General features: G+C 45.5%; 1 protein-coding gene across 1 annotated transcript in view; it reads right to left on the minus strand.

Annotated features, from left to right (window-relative positions):
- The window catches only part of PEMT (phosphatidylethanolamine N-methyltransferase), a 286,921-nt gene that overhangs the window by 240,653 nt on the left and 31,887 nt on the right, over positions 1-14,381 (minus strand). The gene's annotated exons all lie outside the window — the stretch shown is intronic.

Below are 14,381 nucleotides of genomic sequence, written 5' to 3' on the forward strand. Positions count from 1 at the left end.
GTCTCAAATACCATTTGGATTTTCATCAATCTCAAAAAAAAATGTAAAGAACAATCCATTATTTTTATATAGTAACCCCCTGAGCAATCAAGCTGAGGAAATCCCGATTTAGTTTTCTATAAGATTGCTTCGCAGGGCCATTGTTTTTAAATCTATCCAATCACAATTATTCTTTCAATTCATTAAATATATGTTAATCTGGAAAATTGACTATGGGTGATATTTAAATTAGCATGGGTTTGAATTCATTTTGTTGATCTCTGGTTAAATGTGGATTCACAATTGGCAGAAAATTGACAGATATATGGCCACCAATATCATGGAGAAGCAACATGTTCGCTTTAACATCCAAAAGAAATAAAAGTGGAAGAAGAAAAGGCTGAGGCACCATGATAGGGTTTGTTTACCTAGTTCTCGCTCATTTCTATTCTGTGCAGCACAATCTGGGTTACAGAACATTGTCTACAAACGAGTTTCTGGAGAGCGCAGTCACGGTCTGGTTGGCTGTAGTGCTGGGCACCGCATACAGTAAATTGAGAGCCGTGAGTAGGAAAAAATTTGCATGGAATTGCAGACGCATAAAAGTAATCAGGTTGTATATGAAGGTCAGCGAGTGCACATCTTGTTCAATTGATGGAAATAAAGCCGTTACATGCGCTAAATGGTTTTGTGTATAGGACCAGTGTAAAAATATGTCTCCAAATTAAGAGATAAATCTCGGTATGTGTGTCAAAACTCAATCTAACCTCTTGTGTCAATAACTGAACTTGAAAATTACTGCTGAAAAACCATCATTAAAAGTAGGTCCTAAAGTAGAGCTGAACTCAAAAATGTAAGATATGCTCTGTTATAGTATTATATATGGTACATCGGCGCTAAGCCCTATAGATGTAATGTGAGAGGAAGATGGGATACTGCTGCATGCACTGATAAAGGGAAAAGACTCTAACCCTAATAGAAATTGGTAAGTATATAATAGTGCTGCGTTGTATGGGGAAAGGGGAATGACAAGGGAAGAGGAGGGGAAGTGGGTGATCTGGGGTGGTGATCGGGGGTGGATGGGGGATAGCAAGTATGAACAGTGTTACACCATAAAAATATAGCTACTATAAATCCGCTATATGCACCCTATAGTAAACAATTTGCATAGATATCACCAATATTAAATAAATGAGATTAAATGAAAAATATCTAATCATATGTGAATCAAAGTGCCATAGTGCTACGCATGTAATATAATACCAAGTGCTAAAAACTAAAGTGCAAAAAATCAAGTAAAATGACTAGTGCACACATATATGAAATAATCAAATAAAGTAGTCACACTCAGAAATAAATCCGTAAGATAAAAAAAATACGTATAAATAAAAAAAAATAATAATAAATAAAAAAAAAAGCACTTTACTTTTATTTATTTACAGTGCCTTGCGAAAGTATTCGGCCCCCTTGAACTTTTCAACCTTTTGCCACATTTCAGGCTTCAAACATAAAGATATAAAAATTTTATTTTTTGTGAAGAATCACCAACAAGTGGGACACAATTGTGAAGTGGAATGAAATCTATTGGATATTTTAAATTTTTTTAGCAAATAAAAAACTGAAAAGTGGTGCGTGCAAAATTATTCGGCCCCTTTACTTTCAGTGCAGCAAACTCACTCCAGAAGTTCAGCGAGGATCTCTGAATGATCCAATGTTGTCCTAAATGACTGATGGTGATAAATAGAATCCACCTGTGTGTAATCAAGTTTCTGTATAAATGCACCTGCTCTGTGATAGTCTCAGGGTTCTGTTGAAAGCGCAGAGAGCATCATGAAGACCAAGGAACACACCAGGCAGGTCCGTAATACTGCTGTGCAGAAGTTTAAAGCCGGATTTGGATATAAAAAGATTTCCCAAGCTTTAAACATCCCAAGGAGCACTGTGCAAGCGATCATTTTGAAATGGAAGGAGTATCAGACCACTGCAAATCTACCAAGACCTGGCCGTCCCTCTAAACTTTCAGCTCAGACAAGGAGAAGACTGATCAGAGATGCAGCCAAGAGGCCCATGATCACTCTGGATGAACTGCAGAGAACTACAGCTGAGGTGGGAGAGTCTATCCATAGGACAACAATCAGTCGTACACTGCACAAATCTGGCCTTTATGGAAGAGTGGCAAGAAGAAAGCCATTTCTCAAAGATATCCATAAAAAGTCTCGTCTAAAGTTTGCCACAAGCCACCTGGGAGACACACCAAACATGTGGAAGAAGGTGCTCTGGTCAGATGAAACCAAAAATCGAACTTTTTGCCCAAAATGCAAAACGATATGTTTGGCGTAAAAGCAACACAGCTCATTACCCTCAACACACCATCCCCACTGTCAAACATGGTGGTGGCAGCATCATGGTTTGGGCCTGCTTTTCTTCAGCAGGGACAGGGAAGATGGTTAAAATTGAGGGGAAGATGGATGCAGCCAAATACAGGACAATTCTGGATGAAAACCTGTTGGAGTCTGCAAAAGACCTGAAACTGGGACGGAGATTTATCTTCCAACAAGACAATGATCCCAAACATACAGCAAAATCTACAAAGGAATGGTTCACAAATAAACGTATCTAGGTGTTAGAATGGCCAAGTCAAAGTCCAGACCTGAATCCAATCGAGAATCTGTGGAAAGAGCTGAAAACTGCTGTTCACAAACGCTCTCCATCCAACCTCACTGAGCTCGAGCTGTTTTGCAAGGAAGAATGGGCAAGAATTTCAGTCTCTCGATGTGCAAAACCGATAGAGACATACCCCAAGCGACTTGCAGCTGTAATCACAGCAAAAGGTGGCTCTACAAAGTATTAACGCAAGGGGGCCAAATAATTTTGCACGCCCCACTTTTCATTTTTTTATTAGTTAAAAAAGTTTCAAAAATCCAATAGATTTCGTTCCACTTCACAATTGTGTCCCACTTGTTGGTGATTCTTCACAAAAAATAAAAATGTTATATCTTTATGTTTGAAGCCTGAAATGTGGCAAAAGGTTGAAAGGTTCAAGGGGGCCGAATACTTTTGCAAGGCTCTGTATACGGATTTTTTTTATCTTACGGATTTATTTCTGAGTGTGACTACTTTATTTGATTATTTCATATATGTGTGCACTAGTCACTTTACTTGATTTTTTGCACTTTAGTTTTTAGCACTTGGTTGGTATTATATTACATGCGTAGCACTATGGCACTTTGATTCACATATGATTCGATATTTTTCATTTAATCTCATTTATTTAATATTGGTTGTTGATATCTATACAAATTGTTTACTATAGGGGGCATATAGCGGATTTATAGTAGCTATATTTTTATGGTGTAAGGCCTCATGCACACGAGACGCAGTTAAACGCGCGTTCAGATGCAGTTGGACAGTTTTTTCAACTGCCCCTGAACTCATTCAATGTTATCCTATGTGTCCATGCACACAGTCTCGTTTTTTTCCGTTTTTATGCAGTTGCGTTTAATCTCGTTTTTCCAGAAGCAAAAAAATGCGTTCAGAAGCAAAAATTTCCACGTTTCAGACGCAAAACGCGGCAAAACGCGGTAAAACGCATATAAACGCAAACGCGGCTAAACGCGGTAGCGGTGTTTTGCCGCGTTTGCGTTTATATGCATTTTTAAAGGTGACCTTTTTTTTTTACATTAAAAATCTCAAAAATGATTGCAAATGATGAAAAACCATTAGAAAAATATTTTGAACAATTGCAATTGCAAGTGGACAATCCACAACTTGTGGCAAGTGACATGGCAGGTGGCAAGTGACGTGGCAAGTGGACAATCCCCAACTTGTGGCAAGTGACATGGCAGGTGGCAAGTGATGTGGCAAGTGGACAATCCACAACTTGTGGCAAGTGATGTGGCAGGTGAAGTGGCAAGTGACGTGGAAAGTGGACAATCCACAACTTGTGGCAGGTGACGTGGCAAATGACCTGGCAGGTGACGCGGCAAGTGACCTGGCAGGTGACGTGGCAAGTGGACAATCCATAACTTGTGGCAGGTGACGTGGCAAGTGGACAATCCACTTGTGGCAGGGGACGTGGCAAGTGACGTGGCAAGTGGACAATCCACTTGTGGCAGGGGATGTGGCAAGTGACGTGGCGAGTGGACAATCCACAACTTGTGTCAGGTGACGTGGCAAGTGGACAATCCACAACTTGTGGCAGGTGATGTGGCAAGTGATGTGGCAAGTGGACAATCCACTTGTGGCAGGTGACGTGGCAGGGGACGTGGCAAGGGACGTGGCAAGTGGACAATCCACAACTTGTGGCAGGTGACGTGGCAGGTGACGTGGAAAGTGATGTGGCAAGTGGACAATCCACAACTTGTGGCAGATGATGTGGCTGGTGACGTGGCAAGTGGACAATCCACATCTTGTGGCAGGTGACGTGGCAGGTGACGTGGAAAGTGGTGTGGCAAGTGGACAATCCACAACTTGTGGCAGGTGATGTGGCTGGTGACGTGGCAAGTGGACAATCCACAACTTGTGGCAGGTGGCATGGCAGGTGACGTGGAAAGTGGACAATCCACATCATGTGGCAAGTGACGTGGCAGGTGATGTGGCAAGTGACGTGGCAAGTAGACAATCCACAACTTGTGGCAGGTGATGTGGCAAGTGACGTGGCAGGTGATGTGGCAAGTCACGTGGCAAGTGGACAATCCACAACTTGTGGCAGGTGATGTGGCTGGTGACGTGGCAAGTGGACAATCCACAGCTTGTGGCAGGTGATGTGGCAAGTGATGTGGCAAGTGGACAATCCACTTGTGGCAGGTGACGTGGCAGGGGACGTGGCAAGGGACGTGGCAAGTGGACAATCCACAACTTGTGGCAGGTGACGTGGAAAGTGATGTGGCAAGTGGACAATCCACAACTTGTGGCAGGTGATGTGGCTGGTGACGTGGCAAGTGGACAATCCACATCTTGTGGCAGGTGACGTGGCAGGTGGCGTGGAAAGTGGTGTGGCAAGTGGACAATCCACAGCTTGTAGCAGGTGATGTGGCAAGTGATGTGGCAAGTGGACAATCCACTTGTGGCAGGTGACGTGGCAGGGGACGTGGCAAGGGACGTGGCAAGTGGACAATCCACAACTTGTGGCAGGTGACGTGGCAGGTGACGTGGAAAGTGGTGTGGCAAGTGGACAATCTACAACTTGTGGCAGGTGGCATGGCAGGTGACGTGGAAAGTGGACAATCCACATCTTGTGGCAAGTGACGTGGCAGGTGATGTGGCAAGTGACGTGGCAAGTAGACAATCCACAACTTGTGGCAGGTGATGTGGCAAGTGACGTGGCAGGTGATGTGGCAAGTGACGTGGCAAGTGACGTGGCAAGTGGACAATCCACTTGTGGCAGGTGACGTGGCAGGGGACGTGGCAAGGGACGTGGCAAGTGGACAATCCACAACTTGTGGCAGGTGACGTGGCAGGTGACGTGGAAAGTGATGTGGCAAGTGGACAATCCACAACTTGTGGCAGGTGATGTGGCTGGTGACGTGGCAAGTGGACAATCCACATCTTGTGGCAGGTGACGTGGCAGGTGGCGTGGAAAGTGGTGTGGCAAGTGGACAATCCACAGCTTGTAGCAGGTGATGTGGCAAGTGATGTGGCAAGTGGACAATCCACTTGTGGCAGGTGACGTGGCAGGTGACGTGGCAGGGGACGTGGCAAGGGACATGGCAAGTGGACAATCCACAACTTGTGGCAGGTGACGTGGCAGGTGACGTGGAAAGTGGTGTGGCAAGTGGACAATCTACAACTTGTGGCAGGTGGCATGGCAGGTGACGTGGAAAGTGGACAATCCACATCTTGTGGCAAGTGACGTGGCAGGTGATGTGGCAAGTGACGTGGCAAGTAGACAATCCACAACTTGTGGCAGGTGATGTGGCAAGTGACGTGGCAGGTGATGTGGCAAGTGACGTGGCAAGTGACGTGGCAAGTGGACAATCCACAACTTGTGGCAGGTGATGTGGCTGGTGACGTGGCAAGTGGACAATCCACAGCTTGTGGCAGGTGGCATGGCAGATGACGTGGAAAGTGGACAATCCACATCTCGTGGCAAGTGACGTGGCAGGTGATGTGGCAAGTGACGTGGCAAGTGGACAATCCACAACTTGTGGCAGGTGACGTGGCAGGTGATGTGGCAAGTGATGTGGCAGGTGATGTGACAAGTGGACAATCCACATCTTGTGGCAAGTGACGTGGCAGCTGACGTGGCAAGTGACGTGGCAAGTGGACAATCCAAAACTTGTGGCAGGTGACGTGGCAAGTGACGTGGCAGGTGACGTGGCAAGTGACGTGGCAAGTGACGTGGCAAGTGACGTGGCAAGTGACGTGGCAAGTGACGTGGCAAGTGACGTGGCAAGTGACGTGGCAAGTGGACAATCCACAGCTTGTGGCAAGTGACATGGCAGGTGGCAAGTGATGTGGCAAGTGGACAATCCACAACTTGTGACAGGTGACGTGGCAAGTGATGTGGCAGGTGATGTGGCAAGTCACGTGGCAAGTGGAAATCCACAACTTGTGGCAGGTGATGTGGCTGGTGACGTGGCAAGTGGACAATCCACAACTTGTGGCAGGTGGCATGGCAGGTGACATGGAAAGTGGACAATCCACATCTTGTGGCAAGTGACGTGGCAGGTGATGTGGCAAGTGACGTGGCAAGTGGACAATCCACAACTTGTGGCAGGTGATGTGGCAAGTGACGTGGCAGGTGATGTGGACAATTCCCAACTTGTGGCAGGCGACGTGGCAAGTGACGTGGCAAGTGGACAATCCACAACTTGTGGCAGGTGACGTGGCAGGTGACGTGGCAAGTGGACAATCCACAACTTGTGACAGGTGACGTGGCAAGTGACGTGGCAGGTGATGTGGCAAGTGACGTGGCAAGTAGACAATCCACAACTTGTGGCAGGTGATGTGGCAAGGGACGTGGCAGGTGATGTGGCAAGTGACGTGGCAAGTGGACAATCCACAACTTGTGGCAGGTGATGTGGCTGGTGACGTGGCAAGTGGACAATCCACAGCTTGTGGCAGGTGGCATGGCAGATGACATGGAAAGTGGACAATCCACATCTCGTGGCAAGTGACGTGGGAAGGGGATGTGGCAAGTGACGTGGCAAGTGGACAATCCACAACTTGTGGCAGGTGACGTGGCAGGTGATGTGGCAAGTGGACAATCCCCAACTTGTGGCAAGTGACGTGGCAAGTGACGTGGCAAGTGGACAATCCAAAACTTGTGGCAGGTGACGTGGCAAGTGACGTGGCAGGTCACATGGCAAGTGTACAATCCACAACTTGTGGCAGGTGACGTGGCAGTTGGACAATCCCCAACTTGTGGCAGATGACGTGGCAAGTGACGTGGCAGGTGATGTGGCAAGTGACGTGGCAAGTGGACAATCCACAACTTGTGGCAGGTGACGTGGCAGGTGATGTGGCAAGTGGACAATCCCCAACTTGTGGCAAGTGACGTGGCAAGTGACGTGGCAAGTGGACAATCCAAAACTTGTGGCAGGTGACGTGGCAAGTGACGTGGCAGGTGATGTGGCAGGTGATGTGGCAAGTGACGTGGCAAGTGGACAATCCACAACTTGTGGCAGGTGACGTGGCAGTTGGACAATCCACAACTTGTGGCAGATGACGTGGCAAGTGACGTGGCAAGTGACGTGGCAAGTGGACAATCCACAACTTGTGGCAGGTGCCGTGGCAAGTGACACGCTAAATACAAGTACACTGCAGCTCTCACAGCTGCTGCTACTCACTCTGGTCTCACAAAATTGCATTTGCATCTGCGTCTCGTGTGCATGAAGCCTAACACTGTTCATACTTGCTATCCCCCATCCACCCCCGATCACCACCCCAGATCACCCACTTCCCCTCCTCTTCCCTTGTCATTCCCCTTTCCCCATACAGCGCAGCACTATTATATACTTACCATGTTCTGTTATAGGAAACACTAATGCCGCGTACACGCGATCAGAGTTCCGGCCAGAAAAAGACCAATGAGAGCTTTTCATCGGAAAATGCGACCGTGTGTATGCTCCATTGGAATTTAGCTGTCCGAATTTCCACCAGCCAAAAATTGATAGCATGTTCTCAATTTTCCCGATGGAAAAACTTTCTATTGGTAATTCCGATCGTGTGTATGCAATTCCGACACGCCAAAAATCACGCATGCTCAGATTCAACTATGAGACACAAGCTATTGGCTACTGGCTATTGAACTTCCTTTTTCTAGTCACGTCGTACGTCACCGCGTTATAAATGATCGGAATTTGATGTGACCGTGTGTAGGCAAGACAGCTTGAGCCGAATTCGGTCGGAATTCCATCGGGAAAACCATCAAAGCTTTTTCCGACGAGAGTTCCGATCGTGTGTACGCGGCATTAGAAAACGTTAATTGTGTCCAAGCAGTGCCCTAAAAGATTTGCTTTTTGTCTCAAATTCATCCTAATAAATAGTGCACTTCATATACCTAGGGTCCCATAGCTACAGTATACATCTTCAGTGTGAGATCTAAGGCACTTCTGCCCGACTACTAGTTTCACCAGATTTGAAATTAGATTTGGTTATATCTCTACGGTGCTGCTCACTGTTCTCCTTGCTGAAGAGCAGAACCATGCAAACCATTCATGTCCCTGGGCAAACTGTACATCCAAAACCTTTTTTTTGTAATACAGATATATCCAATATTAATTTATTTCAAACTGCATACAGCTGTTTTAGGCGTGTTGGCCATCATCAGTACAGTGCATGAAAGCAGTAGCTTCTATGGAATGAGGCCTGGAGAACAAACCACTATAACCAGGTTATGGTGAGGTGGGCTAAAACGAAAAAGCCCCAATTAATCAGTATGAAACGCAGCATATAGTTACATAGTTAATCCGATTGAAAAAAGTCCATCCAGTTCAACCGACATAGAAAAAAAAACACACACACACACACACACACACACACACACACACACACTTGACCCACAGGAAGGAAAAAAACAAACAATACAGCATGATCCAATTTACTCCAGTGGAAAAGGGGGGGGGGGGGGTAATCCTTTCTGATCCCCCAACAGGCAATCGAATATTTCCTGGATCAACTTTACCTAAAATATCAGCATATTATGTACATTTAGGAAAAAATCCAGACCTTTTTAAAAACCATCAATCTACTGAGCTTGCCAGAACCAGCTCTTGAGGGAGTCTATTCCAGATTTCCACAGCTCTTACTGTGAGGAAACACTTCCGTATTTGGAGATCTCTTTTCCTCCTCACAAAGAGTGCCCCCTTGTCCTCTCTTATGACCTTAACCACTTCAGCTCCGGACCAATAAACACCTTAAGGACCAGAGGTCTTTTTGCAATTTCGCACTGCGCTGCTTTAACTGGTAATTGCGCGGTCATGCAATATTGCACCCAAACGAAATTTGCGTCCTTTTCTTCCCACAAATAGAGCTTTCTTTTGATGGTATTTGATTGCCTCTGCGATTTTTTTTTTTGCGATATAAATGGAAAAAGAGCGAAAATTTTGTTAAAAGAAAAATCGAATAAACTAAATTTTAGTCATACATTGAGGGCAAAATTTATTCAGCCACATGTCTTTAGTAAAAAAAATGTCAATAAGCGTATATTTTTTGGTTTGCGCAAAAGTTATAGCGTCTACAAACTAGAGTACATTTTCTGGAATTTACACAGCTTTTAATTTATGACTGCCGATCTCATTTCTTGAGGTGCTAAAATGGCAGGGCAGTACAAATCTCCCCCAAATGACCCCATTTTGGAAAGTAGACACCCCAAGGAAATTGCTGATGGGTATGTTGAGCCCATTGAATATTTATTTTTTTTGTCCTAAGGGATTGAATAATGACAAAAAAAATAAAAATAAATTTTTTTTACAAAAAGTTGTCACTAAATGATATATTGCTCACACATGCCATGGTTATATGTGGAATTGCACCCCAAAATATATTCCGCTACTTCTCCCGAGTATGGCGATACCACATGTGTGGGACTTTTTGGGAGTCTAGTCGCGCACGGCACCCCGAAAACCAATCACCACCTTCAGGATTTCTAAGGGTGCAAATTTTTGATTTAACTCCTCACTACCTATCACAGTTTCGAAGGCCATAAAATGCCAAAATAGCACAAAACCCCCCAAAATGACCCCATTTTGGAAAGTAGACACCCCAAGCTATTTACTGAGAGGCATGTTGAGTCCATGGAATATTTTATATTTTGCCACAAGTTGCGGGAATATTACAAACTTTTTTTTTTTTGCACCAAGTTGTCACTAAATGATATATTGCTCACACATGCTATGGGCATATGTGAAATGACACCCCAAAATACATTCTGCTGCTTCTCCCGAGTACGGGGATACCACATGTGTGGGACTTTTTGGGAGTCTAGTCGCGCACGGCACCCCGAAAACCAATCACCACCTTCAGGATTTCTAAGGGTGCAAATTTTTGATTTAACTCCTCACTACCTATCACAGTTTCGAAGGCCATAAAATGCCAAAATAGCACAAAACCCCCCCAAATGACCCCATTTTGGAAAGTAGACACCCCAAGCTATTTACTGAGAGGCATGTTGAGTCCATGGAATATTTTATATTTTGCCAAAAGTTGCGGGAATATTACAAACTTTTTTTTTTTTGCACAAAGTTGTCACTAAATGATATATTGCTCACACATGCTATGGGCAGAAGTCAAATTACACCCCAAAATAAATTCTGCTGCTTCTCCCGAGTACGGGGATACCACATGTGGGGGACTTTTTGGGAGCCTAGCCACGTACGGGACCCCGAAAACCAAGCACTGCCTTCCGGATTTGAATATAAAATGCTATAAAAAACAAACTAACCAGAGTCACCCTAAACACTTATACGGTGATCAGTGGTGAAAGGGTTAACTAGGGGCAATCAGGGGGTTCAAATTTTTATTAGGTAGTATATGGGGGTCCCTGGCGCTATATAAAAACCTGACGGGGAACCTAAATAACTAACTGGCTAACCAGCGTCACCAGTGACACTTATACTGTGATCGCTGGTGAAAGGGGGTGAAAGGGTTAACTAGCAGCAATCAGGGGGTTAAAACCATTATTGGGTAGTATATCGGGGTACCTAGCGCTATAAAAACCTGGCGTGAACCTAAAAAAATAACTAGCTACCTAGCGACACTAGCGACACTGATGCAGCGTTCAGAAAAATTATCGCTTAGTGACACTGGCAAAAGGGGGTGAAAGGGTTAACTAGCGGAAATCAGGGGGTTAAAACCATTATTGGGTAGTATATCGGGGTACCTAGCGCTATAAAAACCTGGCGGTGAACCTAAAAAAATAACTAGCTACCTAGCGACTGTAGCGACACTAATGCAGCGATCAGAAAAATGATCGCTTAGTGACACTGGCAAAAGGGGGTGAAAGGGTTAACTAGCGGCAATCAGGGGGTTAAAACCATTATTGGGTAGTATATCGGGGTACCTAGCGATATAAAAACCTGGCGGTGAACCTAAAAAAATAACTAGCTACCTAGCGACACATGCAGCGATCAGAAAAATGATCGCTTAGTGACACTGGCAAAAGGGGGTGAAAGGGTTAACTAGCGGCAATCAGGGGGTTAAAAACATTATTGGGTAGTATATCGGGGTACCTAGCGCTATAAAAACCTGGCGGTGAACCTAAAAAAATAACTAGCTACCTAGCGACTGTAGCGACACTAATGCAGCGATCAGAAAAACGATCGCTTAGTGACACTGGCAAAAGGGGGTGAAAGGGTTAACTAGCGGCAATCAGGGGGTTAAAAACATTATTGGGTAGTATATCGGGGTACCTAGCGATATAAAAACCTGGCGGTGAACCTAAAAAAATAACTAGCTACCTAGCGACACTAGCGACACATGCAGCGATCAGAAAAATGATCGCTTAGTGACACTGGCAAAAGGGGGTGAAAGGGTTAACTCTAGGGGCAATCAGGGGGTTAAATCTTTATTGGGGGGTGATAGGGGGCTACCCTGGACCTAACACTAACTGTCCTGACAGTTTTTACTGTCACAACTGACACTGAATGCATTGATCAGTAAAGAAATGATCAATGCAATCAGTGACACTGTGACTGGGGGGGGAGGGGATCGGGGGGGGTTTGTGTGCCTGTGTGTACCTACATGTCAGTGTAGTGTTGGTGCACACTTACTTTTACTGTTCTCCTCGTAGTCCGGTCAAAAAGACCGCCCCGAGGAGAATGACATCACTTCCTCCTTCCTGTGTAAACAATACACAGGGGAGGAAGCTTCTCATTGGCCAGGAGCGATCCAGAGGGGGTGGCCGAAAACCAACGGCCATCCCCTCATCACGGAGCGCTCCTGGACCGAATCGGACCGACGTAAACAGCGGGAGGGGGTCCGATCGGACCCCCCACCCGCTGGAAGGCAATCACGTAGATGTACGTGATTGTGCCTGCCTGTGCCATTGTGCTGACGTACAATGGCAATACGGCGGTCCTCAAGTGGTTAAGGTGAGTAACCCAACACAAAGTTCACTATATGGACCACCTACGTATGCATTTATACATGTTGATCAAATCACCCCTTAATCTCTACTTCTCAAGAGAGAATGAATTCAGTTCCTCAAGTCTTTCCTCATGGCCGAGCTCCTTCATGCCTCTTATCAGTATGATTGCCCTTTTCTGCATGTTCTCCAGTTCCCCCATATTTTTTGTGAACTTTCAGTAGAGCTTTCCATAAACAGAATATGAGCATTTTACTGGAACAGGAGCAGACAGAATCTGAAGCAGCCATAGCAATCAGTACTACAGCTGGAGAGGAAGTCAAGAGGAACACAAGTCCTCTTTGGTTTCCCAGGTCACTGGGGAAGCATCCAATTGGATGTTGCTGCCCCATGTGACTCTGGCAGTCATCTTGAGTCAGGCAGAGCTCCCAAGCTTGGTGTGCTTTTTGCGAGTGGGTAGAGTAGGAAAAGGTACCCAGTCTATGAGGGACAGTACTAGCATTAGGGAAAGGTTCCTGATGAGTGGGGAAAGCGTAGGGTCGTATTTCTTCTGGATACCTTCCCGATTGGGCATTAGATGGCCAGGCCGCATTCTGTCCCCTCTCAACAGACGCTGTTAGCCCAGCTGGAATCTACTCTTTTTACATTGCTGTAAACTGTGAGGGCATCCAACTAGGTAGCCTTCCCACCAGATTTGTTGTAAACTGTTGCTGCACTACTTCAATACAAATTGCTTTTGCACCAGTCTGTGTAAATTATTGCCTCTGCACCACACTGCACCCCACCTACACACAGCTTCTTCAGATTCTGTCTGCTACAGTTTTAGTAAACTCCTCCCAATGTATCGTTATGTCTCTTTTTCATCACCAAAATCCTAAAGATAAGGACATTTTTCTTTATTTTAGGATGGTGGGCACAGCCATGCAAATCATTCTTTCATGCCCCTTGGCCCAAGTTTATATCCAGAAGAACTTCTATGAAGTAAAGCTTAGAGATCAGCGGGAAGGTATACCCAGAAACTTCTATGAAGTAAAGCTTAGAGATCAGCGGGAAGGTATACCCAGAAAGATAATGGTAATGTGGGTCAAAAAGAACCAAGAGGATGGCTAATTTTGGTCCATACATTACCATGACCTGGCTGTACTTTCTCATTGTTCCCCCAAAGCCCTATTCCATAGAAGCTGTTCTGGATGTAAAGCTGGCCAAGAGGCATAAAAGAAAAAAAAAACATTGCATGACTGTTGCACCCCTGAAGGCTATCCTTGGTCATCGCTGCAGAGTATGACTGGTTTTGACCACTCTTCTATACAAAACTATCAATGATCCTGCTAGTCAGGCAGTGGTTTCAATGGGCCTGGTTATATCCATCCCAACCCTTTAATAGATCTAGTAACGGACAATAAAATGATCACCTTTGCAAACCACTTTCTTCTAAAACCATTGGAATGGCCAAAAAACTTTCAGATAAATTCAGTGTAATTGTAAGGCCGCGTACACACGGGCGGACTGTTCGTCCAACTTTGTCCGCTGAACAGTGTTTGGGCGGACAGTCCGCTCGTGTGTGGGCTTTCAGTGGACAGTTTCAGCGGACAGTTGGACGGACAAGGTTTTTCGGAAATTCCGTAAAACTGTCCGCTGAAACCTTGTTTCAGCGAACAGTCCGCTCGTGTGTAGGCTTGTTCGTCAAACAAAGTTGCGCGCATGCTCAGAAAGGATTTTCACGCCGAAAGCTATAATGCAGTGTATAGGACGTCGTATTTTTCGTCCCGTCGTACGTGCCGTTCACGTCATCGTGCACGGTTTCAGCAAACTGTTCGTCCGTCGTGTGTGGCCATGTCCGTCCATGCTAAGTTTGAGCGGACTGTTTGCCGAAACT

Source organism: Lithobates pipiens, unplaced genomic scaffold (genome assembly GCF_037356315.1).
Source record: "Lithobates pipiens isolate NorthernLeopardFrog02 unplaced genomic scaffold, aLitPip1_a1.2 Scaffold_22, whole genome shotgun sequence".
Lineage (NCBI taxonomy): Eukaryota > Metazoa > Chordata > Amphibia > Anura > Ranidae > Lithobates > Lithobates pipiens.